Genomic DNA, 15,589 nt, shown 5'->3' on the forward strand with positions numbered 1-15,589 from the left:
CCCACCAAATGTCGTGGCCCGTTGTGATGCCAGGTCCTCTAATTGTTCCTACAAAAGACAACAGAAATGTTGTGAGGCTAATACGAGTTTTTATACAAAATCATATAATTAACATTATATATGTGTGTGTGTTCACTATTTGAATAAACAACCAATGCCCTTCCTGATTCTGCATCTACAGGCACCCCATCTTTTCTTGTATGTGTTCTGATCCACACAACTCCCTTGCTTGGTTGTGCCCCATCACTGGTTTCTTACATCTATATCCAAACTAAGCATTAGACATTATCATCATTTTCAAATAGTAGTATTGTAAATTGGTTGTATTACTATCTCATGACGCAATCTTGCATTACTCTTGGTCCCCCAGAGTGTGTGTACTTTTGTTGACATTGATTTCCTCTACCTATAGCACTTTGTTTCTACAGTTTTATAAAATTTACAAGTGTAAGGCCATGTATATTGTGACACTCAAACAATATAGGTTAATCAATATAATTAGAAGATAATACCTTGCCCTCATCAAAGTTCCAAAAAGTGACAACAATCTGTCATTGGTCACTTGGAACCCCATTTAGGCAATTTCGTATTGCCTCATTAGGGGTAATTGGATAATAGTGCATGGCTTTCAAGTCTGACTTGTAATCTTTCCATTTTTTCCCAATCGAGTACAATACTTGTTAGATAGTTATGCCCTTAGCTCTAATCAGGTTGATGTACTTATTGACATTTATTGTAAATGAATAAAGTACATAATTGATTCATATTATTAAGATGTGTTTCTGTGTAATACCCTTAAACTAGACACTTATGAGACTCGTGTTAGTTTACAATATTCACAGTCATTGGATAAACCTGGGGAGGTTTATCCTGCCAAGGCTGACACTAATGTGCTACCAAGAAGGTTGGGGTGGCTTGTCTCGGCTGCCAGGATGAGACCCGAAGCACATGTAGTGTGGGTTTGATTGAAACTCTGAACTAGACCATTTTTCTAGTGATACCCTAGACTTTGGAGATAGATGGGTGATGAGACTAAAAATCATTATGTTTTTATCCCCAAATATTTAGTCCTTTATACTGAATTAGTATTTAATTGGACTCATTATTCTTGTATTCCGGTTCAGGGCATAAAAGAAGGCATCAAGAGAAAAGCAAGGCAAATCGGATGATTTTTCATAGTTTTGGCACTGTTCAGTAATTTGGGCCTAACTCTCGTATCCGAGCTCCGATTGGGCTGATTCAAGACTCACTAGAAATAGAAGAGAGAAAGATATAATTTTCCTTCTTTGGGCTTTCACAGATTCGGCCTGCATCGAGGTCAAATCCGGGCCCTAAGTCAGGGAAAATTCATAGGAATGCCCAATTCGCAGCAGAAGCCCAACTTGCAAAGAAGCTTTGCAGCAACCCAATTCGCAGAGGAAGCCTAATACGAATGCAAGAACAAGAAACTGAGAAGAGTCCTATCAGATTTAAATTTGTGATGTAATCCTAGAAAGATAAAGAGATTGAGATTACTAGATAAGAGATAAGACTAGGATTAGATTAGGACTTTCTATTTTTGAAAGATAAACTTCAAGAAGGAGTTGGAGACCACCCCTTCCCCTTTAAGCTATATAAAGGGATGGGGGGTGGACTAGAGAGGTATCAAGAAGTGTAGGAGCAACCAATCTATCAAGCAAGAAGACTGCAAGAAGGAGGTGGCGGCAAGGACAAGAGGAAATCTCAGCTCCAAGGGCGATACCATGAGTTCTTTCTTTCCTCTTGTTTGTTTTATTTCCTCTAGTATGAACTGATTTATTTATAGCTAGGGATGTGGAAAGCCTAATCATAACAATGAATATATTTTTATTCTGATTTTTGGAAGATCGTGATTTCCATATAGTCTATGAATTATCTTGCTTAATGCTATTAGAAGTGACCATCTCTTAATTGATTAGGTTTACGTGAATGAATCGAGAGAGGAATTCATATAGCAGACCAAATAATTCATGGTGTGAATTGAATGGTATATAGGGGTATAGACACATGATTCATCTGAATGTAATAGTTTTTCCTTGAACTTAATGCATTTCTATCTTGAGAACTCTAGTCGAGAGATCGAGGGGTTACCTGATAGAAGTAGTTTTGATATATCTTGAGAAAGAATATTGAATAAAATTGGAAAAACTTCAGCTTATGGGAATGACAAATTATCTTGGATAATCTCATCTATTGCTATTCATTGAAATGGTTAGGCGGACCAAAGGTCCTAGCGAATTCAGTCAATCATTGCATATTTCAGTATTGGTACTCTTGCTCTTGTTTTCTTTTTCAGTTTTTCAGTAGCTTTTACTCTTAAATCTAAAATTCGATTGTCCAAATAATTAGGGAAGGCTGTAGTTCTAATACTTATTTTGTTAAATCCTCATGGGAACGATATTTTTTATACTACTTGATAACTAGTGCACTTGCTTTAGGACCTTCTAACAAGTAGAACGATTATGCTCTTCATACATTGTCCTTAGACTATCCAAGATATCCTTTGACACTTCGATCTGATCAAATTGTCGCTATATCTGATTGTCTAAGGAGGCTATGATGCAGCATCGGGCAAGAGAGTTCTTCTCTTCCCATTCTTGATATTCCCTCCAACGGGCCTCAAAAGCCCTATCACCCGGACGATCCGAAGCAGGGTTTTTAACAACTTTGTCCAATTTCTCGAATGTTAGAACAAGTACAATGTTATGATACTAGTCAGCGTAATTTGGGCCCTTAAGCTTATTATCGTTCAATTCTTTGGCGAATTGTCCATTTGTCATTTCTGATAAAAGGCAAAGCAAATATTAGTTTACAACCCGATTTTATTTATGTTATCTTGATGAGACCAAAAAGAACCCTATTTTTATCCCCTAATATTCACTCTTTTACATTAATTTAGCACTTAAGTGGACTCATTACTCTTGCATTTCGATTCAGGGCAAGAAAGAAGGCAATTGCAAGAAAACAGGACAATTCGGATGATTTTGCATAGTTTCGGCACCATTCATTAATCTGGGCATAACCCTCGATCTCGGACTCTAATTTGGATGATTCAAGATGAATTGGAAAGATAAGGGAAAGGCCCACAACTCTCATGTTTTGGGTTTTGACAGATTCAGTCCGAATCGAGGTCAAAATCGGACCAGAAGTTGGAACAATTTCAAAGTAAAGCCCGGCCCACAGCTGAAGCCCAAATTCACAGAAGAGTCTTATAGCGGCCCAAGTTATTAAAGAATCCCAACTCGAATTCAAGAATGAAGAGTCTTATCAGATTTAAATTTCAATTGTAATCCTAAAAAGATAAGAGATTGAGATTACTAGATAGGATAGGATAGAAGTAGATCAGATTAGGACTTTCTAATTTTAAAGTTAATCTCCTAAAGGGAGTTGGAGAGAGCCCCTCCTCCTAAAGCTTTATAAAGGGGGGCGGACTAGCTTTAGGAATCAAGTCAACAATCCATCAATCAAGCATCAAGCAACTCAATCAAGAAAGATCAGTTTGTCCTTCTGAGAAGAAAAGCCTGGAGGATTCGAGAATCATGAGATTCTGCATTTAATTCAAGGGGGGAGGTTTGATTGTGTCATCGTGAGATTCTGCATTTAATTCAAGTTCTTGCTTTTTAATTCATGTATTCGTTGATTCTTGTGCTTATTCTTTTTGGATGTTAATGTTAATTAATCTAACAAATTAGTTAATATTGATTTTCCTACTACTACCCATGGTTTGGTGATCCGTAATTGTCACAAATAGTGGTACAAGTAGCAATTAGGTTAATATCTTTCTGGGTCAATTGTTCATGACAACCTTTGACCAATGTATTGACATATTTTAACCCAAAGGGAATCAATGGAATAAGATTCGATAATTGCAGCTATCTCAATTATTGTTATTTTGGTTTAACTATTTTCACAAAGTTTAATGCTATCACTAGTTAATATGGAGCGCTATTGTACCCAGTCGATTAGTGATAAGTGTTGATCGAATGTTGGGTTTGGTCAGCTGATTTAGGAAAACACAAGGTTTATTATGGTTATCCTAATAAATCTAAGGTTAAATGCTTGAATTGCAAGACTGTTGAAGTCTACCTACGATCAATGACCAATTGACTAAGTCCGAACCCTTGAATCAGAATTTGGTAAGACAGATTTCTCTTGTTTGGTATTGCTATTGTTTTCTTGTTCTTTTAAAAATTTTAATTATTTAATTTTCCCACTCTATTATATTGTGCATTCGACTAAGAAATTATTCCTTAACTCCCTGTGGGATTCAACCTAGTACCACTATTACTACAAAAATTTTATTGTGGGACTAGCATTAATTTTGAGGACTTCGACAACCCGTCATATCTACATAGATATGACTTTTAATCTATGTTCCATTTCTATTTGTTCATCTCTGAGATTTTCCTCCTATCTTTGTGATGGAGACTGCGAACTATGTCTCTAGAAATGTGGAAAACCACATAGAGTGCATGGAGCCAACTGTTTCAGCTACATATGCATGGAGCCAACTGTTTCAGCTACATAACCCCACCACCTTCTGTGAAGGATCAAATCCACTCATCTCATGAGCTTTCCCTTTGGCTTCTATCAAACAAGGTTTATTGCCATTTTAGGTTAAAACTTTCTGTCCAGTAAGTGCTTACCCACTATATTCATGAACGCCAAGATACCATGAGAAAGTCTTCCATTTTAGGATAGGCCCTTCCCACATCAGGCTATGACGCCCCTATCATCTTATGAAACAATCCAACAGATCCAGCAGCAAATGGATAGTCCAGTTTTATTGTGCATCTCCTCATTACTGAATGACCCATCTTCATGCTAATGATAGAAGGCCTTTAGAGAGTTCATCATATGAATCTCCCTATCACATGCACTCATATTTCAGTGGAGAGAATATAATATTACGCCCTAATTTTATTTAGGTCAAACCAAAGTGGCTCCCACTGACTTTCTCAAAGCCAGATTTAAATGGGCCCTAAACGGCTAAGGTTCCACACAGTTCCTCTTCGGGAGGAAGCTGATGTGGGGCCCACCGAATGGGGAGATCATCCAATGATCTTATGAACACCATGGCAAAGATGTGCATTCAGCCATGTTGTGCGAAAGGGCCACTATCAAAATAATCATGGGCCAAGTACTTATGGCCCATGTACGTATCACATCATACATCCATACATCACATGCATGAAACAAACTGATCCAATCAATTAAAATAACTGTCAAACCCTTAATTATTTAGATTAAATCAGTATCAACCGAACAGAGCCCATAATGTTATCATATAACTTTAGCTAGGTACATGGGATGTACTGCAAAAGGCAGTTCGGCCCATGTAGCTAAATCAGGGCTGATTCACCTTTATCATATTAAAGTTTGGTGTCCAATTCAAGATTTAATTCAAGAATAATGATCTAAAAAATAAATTAATTTAAGACAATCAAATTATCAAGAAACTGAAATCAGAGGTTTGCATTGTGATTTTCTTAGATATCCTACAAACCTGCAAAGAATAGATAATCACAGATAGCAGAATTTATATCTGCAAAATTGCAAATAGCAGAACTTGTTTCTACGAAATCTTCTTCTCCTTTATTGCGCACTCCAGCAATATCCATATGAAATAAAATAGAAAAACCTAATTTTTCTATTATTAAATCACAACAAATTCCAATACAATTTGTCTAAAAATAAGAAAAATTTATTTACAAACCAAACTAAATAGAAAAGAAATCGTAGGGTCTGCCATTCTTGGCACCATAAAGATTCGATCTCCATCATATGTGTAGCCCAAATATTCAAGAAACATTCACAGAACAATTATATAAATATGACAGAATAATAAACATTTATTTTCCAGATCATCTGCCCATAATCTGGGAACAAATTTCTAGAAAAAAATGCTAACTATGTAAATCGGGTAGAACGCCTTCTGCCCATTTGTGCAGATTCAGATCTGATCCAATTTGGTTCAAGACTTGAACCTGGCTCTGATACCACTGAAGGGAATGGGAGATCCATCATATGGATGGGCGAACCCTGTAAGAAGGTTAGGCAAAATTTAAAAATTTTCTTTATTCCCATCCGGGAATCCTATTCCCAATTTAGAAAACTGCATTTTCAAGGTTCGTTCTTGTAACCAAACCAGACCAAATCTAAAACCAAAATTAAGGAGAGATATACCTGATATGGAATCCATTCAAGAATTCTCCTCCCAACGTAGATGTTCACGCCCAAAGAGTGTACCAAATCCTCCCTTCACTGAATATGACACAGCTTAGGATGAGGTAGGATCAGTAGGTAGTTCTTCACCAAGAACTTGTGATTCTTCAGCAAGAATCGAATGGGACAGTGAGCACAGCTTCTAAATTGTTTCTTCTAGCAAGAAACAATATCCAAGAACTGGAGATCGAACAGGGTAAAGCGGCAAGAGCATGAAGAAAAAGAACAAAAGGCATGATCAGAATGATGTACCTTGACATTTAATGTAAATGAATAAAGTACATATTTGATTCATGTTATTATGGTGTGTTTCTGTGTAATACCCTTAAACTGGACACATATGAGACTCGTGTTAGTTTAGAATGTTCACAGCTAGTGGATCGATATGGGGAGATCTATCCAGATAAGGCTGACACTAATGTGCCGCCAAGTTGGTTGGGGTAGCCTGTTTCAACTGCCAGGGTGAGACCTGAGGTACATGCAGTGTAGGTTTACTTGAAACCCTGAACTGGACCAGAATTCTAGTATTGCCCTGGACGATGGTGATTAGTGGGCAAAATTGGAATGTTAAACCCGACCCCTAGACTCAATTATGATACTGCACTAGCTTTTGGATTGGGCTATCTTTGATATGACAATCAGTGAGATCCTTAGAGGGGGTCAAAACCTGGGTATGTTGGGACAGTTCAAGAATTCATATGAGTGGGTGATCATAGTGATAGGATCAGCCCCTTTGTCGGACAAAGGTAATGATCGAGGATGCACTCTCTCTGATGAAAACCAAAGCTGTCGGCAGTCGATTTCAATCATTGAGGGAGAGGTCCTCTCTTGTCGGTTTGCAAAAGGTTTTAATTCCCGGGATCCATGTGAGTAGAGAATGTAGCATTGTTCCTTGTAGCCGAGGGAGAGGTCCTAGCTTGTCGGGCAATGTTTGATGATTATGGGCTGGAGGTTAAGTGTAAGACCTTCGAGGGTAATACCTGATGGGCTAATCTTGCATCTGCCCACAGTCCATGGGTTTTTATAAGGTGGCTTGACCCAGGGACCACTTAGTGTAAGTGTTGGGCCCATTAAGAGCCCATGGTGATGGGCTCAGGGGTTCACTGTGTCCTACAGTGAATTCAGCCAGCCCTTGCAAAAGAAGCTAGGCTGAACCCATTGTCCTCCTCCTACTGTCGCCATTGCCAGTTCATTCTCCACCGTAGGAGCGATCAAGAAGGGTTCTTGATATCAACGTTTGGTGAAAAACTGATCTGAAGTCATGCTCACATACCCTCCATCGAATTCTTGCTAAAGGATTCAGTTCTTGTGAAGAACCACCTATTAATTCTACTCTACCCTACGTTGTGTCATTTTCAGTGGGAGCAGTCTTTGGAGTTCTCATTGGGTGTAAACACCTTCGTTGGGAGTTACTGCTACTCCGTATCAGGTATATCCCTATCCTACCTTTTGGTTTCATATCTGGTTCGGTTTCGGTTCAAGATTGATCCTTGAAAATGCAGATTTTCTAAAATAGGGAATGTGATTCCCACATGGGAGAGAGAGAAATTTTTTGAAATTTTGCCCTACCTACCTGCAGGGTTTGGCTATCCATATGATGGATCTCTCATCCCATCACTTATCTTATCAACAGATAAATATCAACCTTCGTAATCAAATCAGGAGTTCCTTCATCCAAATCTTTATTTGGATATGGATTCTTTAAGTGGACAACAATAATCCCATATCTTATCTGTTGATCCAAATCCCAAATCCGACCCTATTTAATTAATCTAATTAACCCAGTTCGGAATGGGCTTTTAGGCCCATTAAGCTTTCAGGCTTACTTTCTCTTTCATGCTGGCTCGCTTGGCTCTCTTTATATGCCGTGGGACCCAATCATTGATCTACACATCAGCCACATGGGTTCATCCTAGCCACTGTTACAAAGCCTAGTCGAGTTCAGTGCTGAATACAGTGAACCCCTGATTCCATCACTATGGGCTCTTAATGGGCCCAACATTTACACTAAAAGGTCCTTGGGTCCATCCATCTTATGAAGGCTCAAGGATTGTGGGCAGATGCAAGATTAACCCATCAGGTATAACCCTCAATGCAGATTTTCTAAAACAGGGAATGTGATTCCCACATGGGAGAGAGAGAAATTTTTTGAAATTTCGCCCTACCTACCTGCAGGGTTTGCCTATCCATATGATGGATCTCTCATCCCGTCACTTATCTTATTAACAGATAAATATCAACCTTCGTAATCAAATCAGGAGTTCCTTCATCCAAATCTTTATTTGGATATGGACTCTTTAAGTGGATAACAATAATCCCTTATCTTATCTGCTGATCCAAATCCCAGATCCGCCCCTATTTAATTAATCTAATTAACCCAGTTCAGAATGGGATTTTAGGCCCATTAAGCTTTCAGGCTTACTTTCTCTTTCATGCTGGCTAGCTTGGCTCTCTTTGTATGGCGTGGGACCCAATCATTGATCTACACATCAGCCACATGGGTTCATCCTAGCCACTGTTACAAAGCCTAGTCGAGTTCACTGCTGAATACAGTGAACCCCTGAGTCCATCACTATGGGCTCTTAATGGGCCCAACATTTACACTAAAAGGTTCTTGGGTCCATCCATTTTATGAAGGCTTAAGGATTGTGGGCAGATGCAAGATTAGCCCAATGGTTCTTACACTTAACCTCTCAGCTCATAATGATCAAACACTGCCCAACAAGAGTGGACCTCTCCCTCGGCTGCAAGGTGCAATGCTACACTCTCTACTCACATGGATCCCGGGAATTAAAACCTTTTGCAAACATTTTGAAACCATAATATAAATATGTATATCTCTATATAAATATATTTGGCAATAACAAATTTCATTGGTTGAAATCAACTACCGACAGTTTAGGTTTCCATCAGAGAGAGTGCATCCCCGATCATTCACTTTGTCAGACAAAGGAGTTGATCCTGTCACTATGATCACCCACTCAGATGAATTCTCGGACAGTCCCACATACCCAGGTTTTGACCCCATCTAAGGATTTCACTGATTGGCATATCAAAAACAGCCCAATCCGACACTTAGTACAGTATCATAATCGAGTCTAGGGGTTAGGTGTAACATTTCAGTTTTGTCCATCTATCTCCAAGGTCTAGGGTAATATAGGAATTTTGGTCTGGTTCAGGGTTTCAAAAAAACCCACATTGCAAATACCTCAGGTCTCACCCTGCCAGCTGAGACAAGCCACCCCAACCAACTTGGCGGTACATCAGTGTTAACCTTAGCAGGATAAATGTCCCCAGATTTATCCAATGGCTGTGAATATTTTAAACTAACACGAGTCTCATATGTGTTCAGTTTAAGGGTATTACACAAAAAACACACCATAATAACATGAATCAAATATGTACTTTATTCATTTACAATAAATGTCATAATGTATATCATGTTGATTGGAAATATGGCATACAGTGTCTAATACCCTTTAGTACCAACTTTCTACCTTTGTTGTCTATCTCAAATTTACCCTACAAATATCACATTTAAACAATTGTATTAGCATTTAACATGTGAATTCAAACAAATAAACAGGCCTAAATAAAAAAAAAATCATACTAGTACAAGATTCCAAACATCCTCTTTACATGGAGTTGGAAATGAAGTCCACTGCTTGAAACCCAGAAGATAGAGATCACCAATCCTTACAATTGTCCCCATAAACTTAACTAGTTTCTTTGAATTTTCTCTGATTCCTTGGCCTACCCCATTTAATGTTATGGGGATTTTTTCTCTGTTAGATAGTGTATGCCCTTAGCTCCAATCAGATTTATGTACATTTAACATTTATTGTAAATGAATAAAAGTGCATAATTGATTCATGTTATATCTGGTATGTTTCTGTATAATGACCCTTAAACTAGACACTTATGAGACTCGTGTTAATTTAGACTATTCACAGTCATTGGATAGACCTGGGGAGGTTTATCCTGCCAAGGCTGACACTAATGTGCCGCCAAGTCGGTTGGGGTAGCTTGTCGCAGCTACCAAGGTTAGACCCGAAGTACATGTAGTGTGTGTGTGTGTGTGTGTGTGTGTGTGTGTGTTTGCTTGAAACACTAAACCCGGACCATTTTCTAGTTATACCCTTGACTTTAGAGACTGATGGGCAAAACTGAAAAGTTACATCTAACACCTAGACTCGATTATGATACAACACTAGGTGTCAGATTGGGTTGTCTTTGATATGCCAATTAGTGAGATCCTTCGGGGGTCAAAACCTGGGTATGTTAGGGCGGTCTGAGAATTTACCCGAATGGGTGATCATAGTGAGAGAATCAGCCCCTTTGTTGAACAAAATGAATGATCAGGGATAGCACTCTCTCTAATGGAAACCTAAATTGCCGACAGTTGATTTCAAACTTCTTTCAGATTTGTTTTGCAAAATATGTTTATACATATATTATGTTTTTACAAAAAATGTTTTCTAAGGTTTTAAATCCCGAGATCCATGTGAGGAGAGAGTGTAACACTATACCTTGCACCTGAGGGAAAGGTCCTCTCTTGTCGAGTAGTGTTTGATCATTATGGGCTGAGAGGTAAAGTGTAAGACCATTTCGGGATTTTATACCTGTTAGGCTAATCTCACTTAAGACCATAGTCATTGGGCCTTCATAAGGAGGCTGGAGTCAATGACCATTTAATGTAAATGTTGGGCCCATTAGGAGCCTATATTGATGGACTTAGGGGTTCACTATATTTAGTAATGAATTCGTCCAGGCTTTGTCACAGAAGCTAGGTTGAACCCATATTTGGCTTTTGTGAAGATCAATGTTAAGGTCCCACACCATACAAAGAGATCCAATTTAGCCAACAATCAAAAGGGGACGTGAGCCTATTTACTTAATGGGCCTAAGGCCCATAATAAACTAGATTAATAAGATTAATCAGTATGGGCGAATTTGGATAAGGATATGGGATTGGATCAGCAGATAAGGATAAGAACATAAGTCTTATCCACTTAAAGAGTCCAAATCCAAATAAATATTTGGATAAGGAAGCTCTTAATTAGATTAGGAGTGCAGCTTTTTAAGCTATATAAATAGAAGAGGGTGAACTACTCCAAGTTTACACACTTCTCTCAGTTCTCCCTCTCCTTCTGCTCTTGCCGCCATATACACAGTTTGATCTCCATTCTCAAACTGATAAAGTTCAGTTCTTGATTCTGATTTTTGCAAGAAAAATCAAATCTGAATTTGTGTTCACCTCCCTTGTGTTAGATAGTTTTGTATGCCCTTAGCTCCAATCAGTTTGATGTACTTATGACATTTATTATAAATGAATAAAGTACATAAGTGATTCATGTTCCTGTGGTGTGCTTCTGTGTAATACTCTTAAACTAGACACTTATGAGACTCTTGTTAGTTTAGAATGTTCACAGCCGTTGGAAAAGTCTGGGGAGATTTATCATGCCAAGGCTGACACTGATGTGCCACCAAGTCGGTTGGGGTGGCCTGTCTCCGCCAACAGGGTGATACCCGAGGTACATGCAGTGTAGGATTAATTGAATCTTTGAACCGGACCAGATTTCCAGTATTTCCCTGGACCTTGGAGATTGATGGGCAAGAAGACTGCAGTAGGTGTTGGATTGGGCTGTCTTTGATATGCCAATCAGTGAGATCCTTAGCGGGGGCCAAAACCTATGTATGTTGGGACAGTCTGAGAATTCATTTGAGTGGGTGATCATAGTGACAGGATCAGCCCCTTTGTCGGACAAAGGTAATTATCAGGGATGCACTCTCTCTGATGGAAACCAAGACTACCGGCAGGCGATTTCAATCGTTGAGATTTGTTTTGCAAAATATATTTTATATGAGATATAAAAGTATATATATATATATATATATATTATTGTTTCTAAACGTTTGCAAAAGGTTTTAATTCCCGAGATCCATGTGAGTAGAGAGTGCAACACTGTTCCTTGCAACCGAGGGACAGGTCCACTCTTGTCGGGCAGTGTTTGATCATTATGGGCTAAGAGGTTAAATGCAAGGCCATTGAGGGTAATGCCTAATGGGCTAATCTTGCATCTTTCTGTTAGACAGTTTTGTATGCCCTGAGCTTCAATCTGATTTGATGTACTTTTGATATTTAGTGTAAATAAATAAAGTGCATGTTTGATTCATGTTGTTTGGTATAATTCTGTGTAAGACCCTAAAACTGGACACTTATTGAGACCCGTGTTAGTTTTAAATGTTCACAACCATTGGACAAGTCTGGGGAGATTTATCCTGCCAAGGCTGATACTGGTGTGCCACCAAATGTTGGGATGGCCTGTCTCGGCCAACAGGGTAAGACCCAAGGCACATGCAGTATGGGATTACTCAAATCCTTGAACCGGACCAGATTTCCAGTATTGCCCTGGACCTTGGAGACAGATGGGCAAAACTGGAAAGTTACACCTAATCCCTAGACTCGATTATGACACTTCAATAGGTGTCGGATCGGGCTGTCTTTGATATGCCAATCAGTGAGATCCTTAGCGGGGGTCAAAACCTAGGCATGTTGGGGCAGTCTGAGAATTCATCTGAGTGGGTGATCATAGTGACAGGATCATCCCCTATGTCGGACAAAGGTAATGATTGGAAATGCACTCTCTCTAATGGAAACCAAACTGTCGGCAGTTGATTTCAATCCTAGGAATTTTGTTTTATATATATATATATATTTGCAAATGGTTTTAATTCCCGGGATCCATGTGGATGGAGAGTGCAGCACTGTTCCTTGCAGCCGAGGGAGAGGTCCTCTCTTGTCGGACAGTGCTTGATCATTATGGGCTGAGAGGTTAAGTGTAAGGCCATATAGTATGATACCTGATGGGCCATTCTTGCACCTGCCCACTGTCCCTGGGTTTTTAGAAGATGGCATGGCCCAGGGACCACTTAATGTAAGTGTTGGGCCCATAGGGTCCATGTGATGGGCTCAGGGGTTCACTGAGCTTCTCAATGAATTCAGCAAGGCCTTGTAATGAAGGCTGGGCCGAACCCATGTGGCTGGTGTGTAGATCAATGAATATATACGTATATATATACATATATATAGACATATTTGTACGGTTTTGAAATATTTGCAAATGGTTTTAATTCCCGTGATCCATGTGAGTGGAGAGTGCAGCACTATTCCTTGTAGCCGAGGGAGAGGTCCTCTCTCATCGGGCAGTGCTTGATCATTATGGGCTAAGAGGTTAAGTGTAAGGCCATTTAGGATGATACCTGATGGGCTAATCTTGCACCTGCCCACAGTTCCTGGGTTTTTATAATATGGCTTGGCCCAGGGACCACTTAATGTAAGTGTTGGGCCCATAGGGTCCATGTGGCTGGTGTGTAGATCAATGCTTGGGTCCCATGCCATACAAAGAAGCCCAACTGGGCAGCAGGTTGGAAACTAGTTAAGCACTGAACACTTAATGGGCCAAAAACCCATTTCGAACTGGGCTGATATGATCACCCATTTATGGGGCGGATCTGAGATTAAAGTTAGCAAAAGGATTGGGCCTTTAACCTTATCCACTCTGGGAGACCAAATTCAAATCAGATTTGAATTTGGTAACTTCTTGATAAGATTAGGAGTAAGCTAACTTAATTTGCAGATAGGATTAAGACCATCCCCTATCCAAATATTGATTTGGATTGGGATAACTCCTCCTTAGGAGGTTTCTTAATCAAGAAGAAAAGAGGAGAAACCCTAAGAGAACAAGATCAGACTTCGAACATAGGGTTTTTGTGCAAGAAATCATCCTGCGAATTGAGATTGGATCTCATACACACTCCAGAGAGAAGAGAAGCAATTTCAGCCTTCTTCATCTCAGGAGCTCTCCTCCAGCCGTTGCCATTTTTCTGACAAGATTCGATCTTTGAAGAAAAGAAATCAAGAAATCAGTTCTTGATATCAATTTTGCAGAAAGAACTGAAAAGATTTGGTGCTCAGAGTTTCCAGAGGATTCTTGCGAAGGATTCAGTGTGTAGAACGCACTCTACTGGTTCCATTCCACATACAGTTGTGTCATCTTCAGCAGGAGCGGATCTTGGTGTCCTCTTTGGGCATGAACACCAACTTTGGGAGATACTGCTTCTCTGGATCAGGTATAATTTCTCCCTTGTCTTGGTTTAGATCTGGTTCGATTATGGTTCAAGTAGGATCCCTGAATACTGTATTCTTAAATTAGGGAATATGATTCCCAGTTGGAAGAAGGTAGGAAAATTTTTTAAATTTGCCCACCCATTCTGCAATCTTTATGGCGTCCATATGATGGATCCTACCATTCTTTCAGTGGTATCAGAGCCATTGGTTCGACTCTTGAACCAAAAAGAAAATCAGATTTGAACCTGCGCAGATGGACAGAAGATGTTCTGCCAAGATTTACGCAGATTGTTTTCTTTATTTCAAGAAACTGTTTCTTGCTAAGGGTGATTGATCTGAAATTAATTTCTATTAAATCCAAAATTTATTTAGAACTGTTCTTTATTTATTTTGATTTAATGGGTTGTTCGAACCGGGAGATCGCAGTGCAGATTTGGCGCAAATGGTCTGTGCACCCTTTTTTTATTTATTATTCATTCAATTCAATCTGTAAATAATTTTTTTTATTTTCTAGACTGAATGTATAGGATTTGGTCAAGAATGTAATTAATTAATAGAAATAGGATTTCTGTTTCCTTTTATTTTCTTGATTGATGAAGAAGGAAGAAGAAGGCGGCGCTGGAGATTTGCAGATGGAGAGATCGCTTTCTGCGATTTACAGTTTGTGAAACTGCAACCCTAGTGATTAACCTCTTTTTTGCAGGTGGTGCGAACAGTCCATATTTAATTTGTGATTATTTAAAATCAAAATTATTAATTTCAGATCTTTCATGAATTAATTCTTGAATTGAAAATCAGTTTCGGACAATTTCGGACTAGATTGGACCAAAACTGTTTGGACCGAATCTAGGGTTCGAAGGGGACTGTTTTCAGTCGATTTTTCTCCCTCTTGCAGTTCCAAACCTGTTGTTAAATTACAAGGATTAATTCGGCCCACCTGTAAAGCCCATTCTAAAAGGTTAAAACTGCAAAAGCCCACTCTTGTGAGAAAAGTTGTATGGGCCGAACTTCTAACTGCGATTCAGCCCATATACCTAGTCGATATTAATTGTTAATGTTGTGGATTTTAAATGGGCTGTTCAATGGGCTTTACAGCAGTTAATTGATTGGATCAATTCTTCCTTTGCATGTGATGTTTGGATGTTTGATGTGCTGCGACCATGGGCTATAAGGACTTGGCCCATGATGACTCGTTAGTGGCTCTTGCGCACACCA

The sequence above is a fragment of the Nelumbo nucifera genome, chromosome 2, assembly GCF_055504915.1.
Source record: "Nelumbo nucifera cultivar China Antique chromosome 2, China Antique-T2T, whole genome shotgun sequence".
In the NCBI taxonomy this organism is placed as follows: domain Eukaryota; kingdom Viridiplantae; phylum Streptophyta; class Magnoliopsida; order Proteales; family Nelumbonaceae; genus Nelumbo; species Nelumbo nucifera.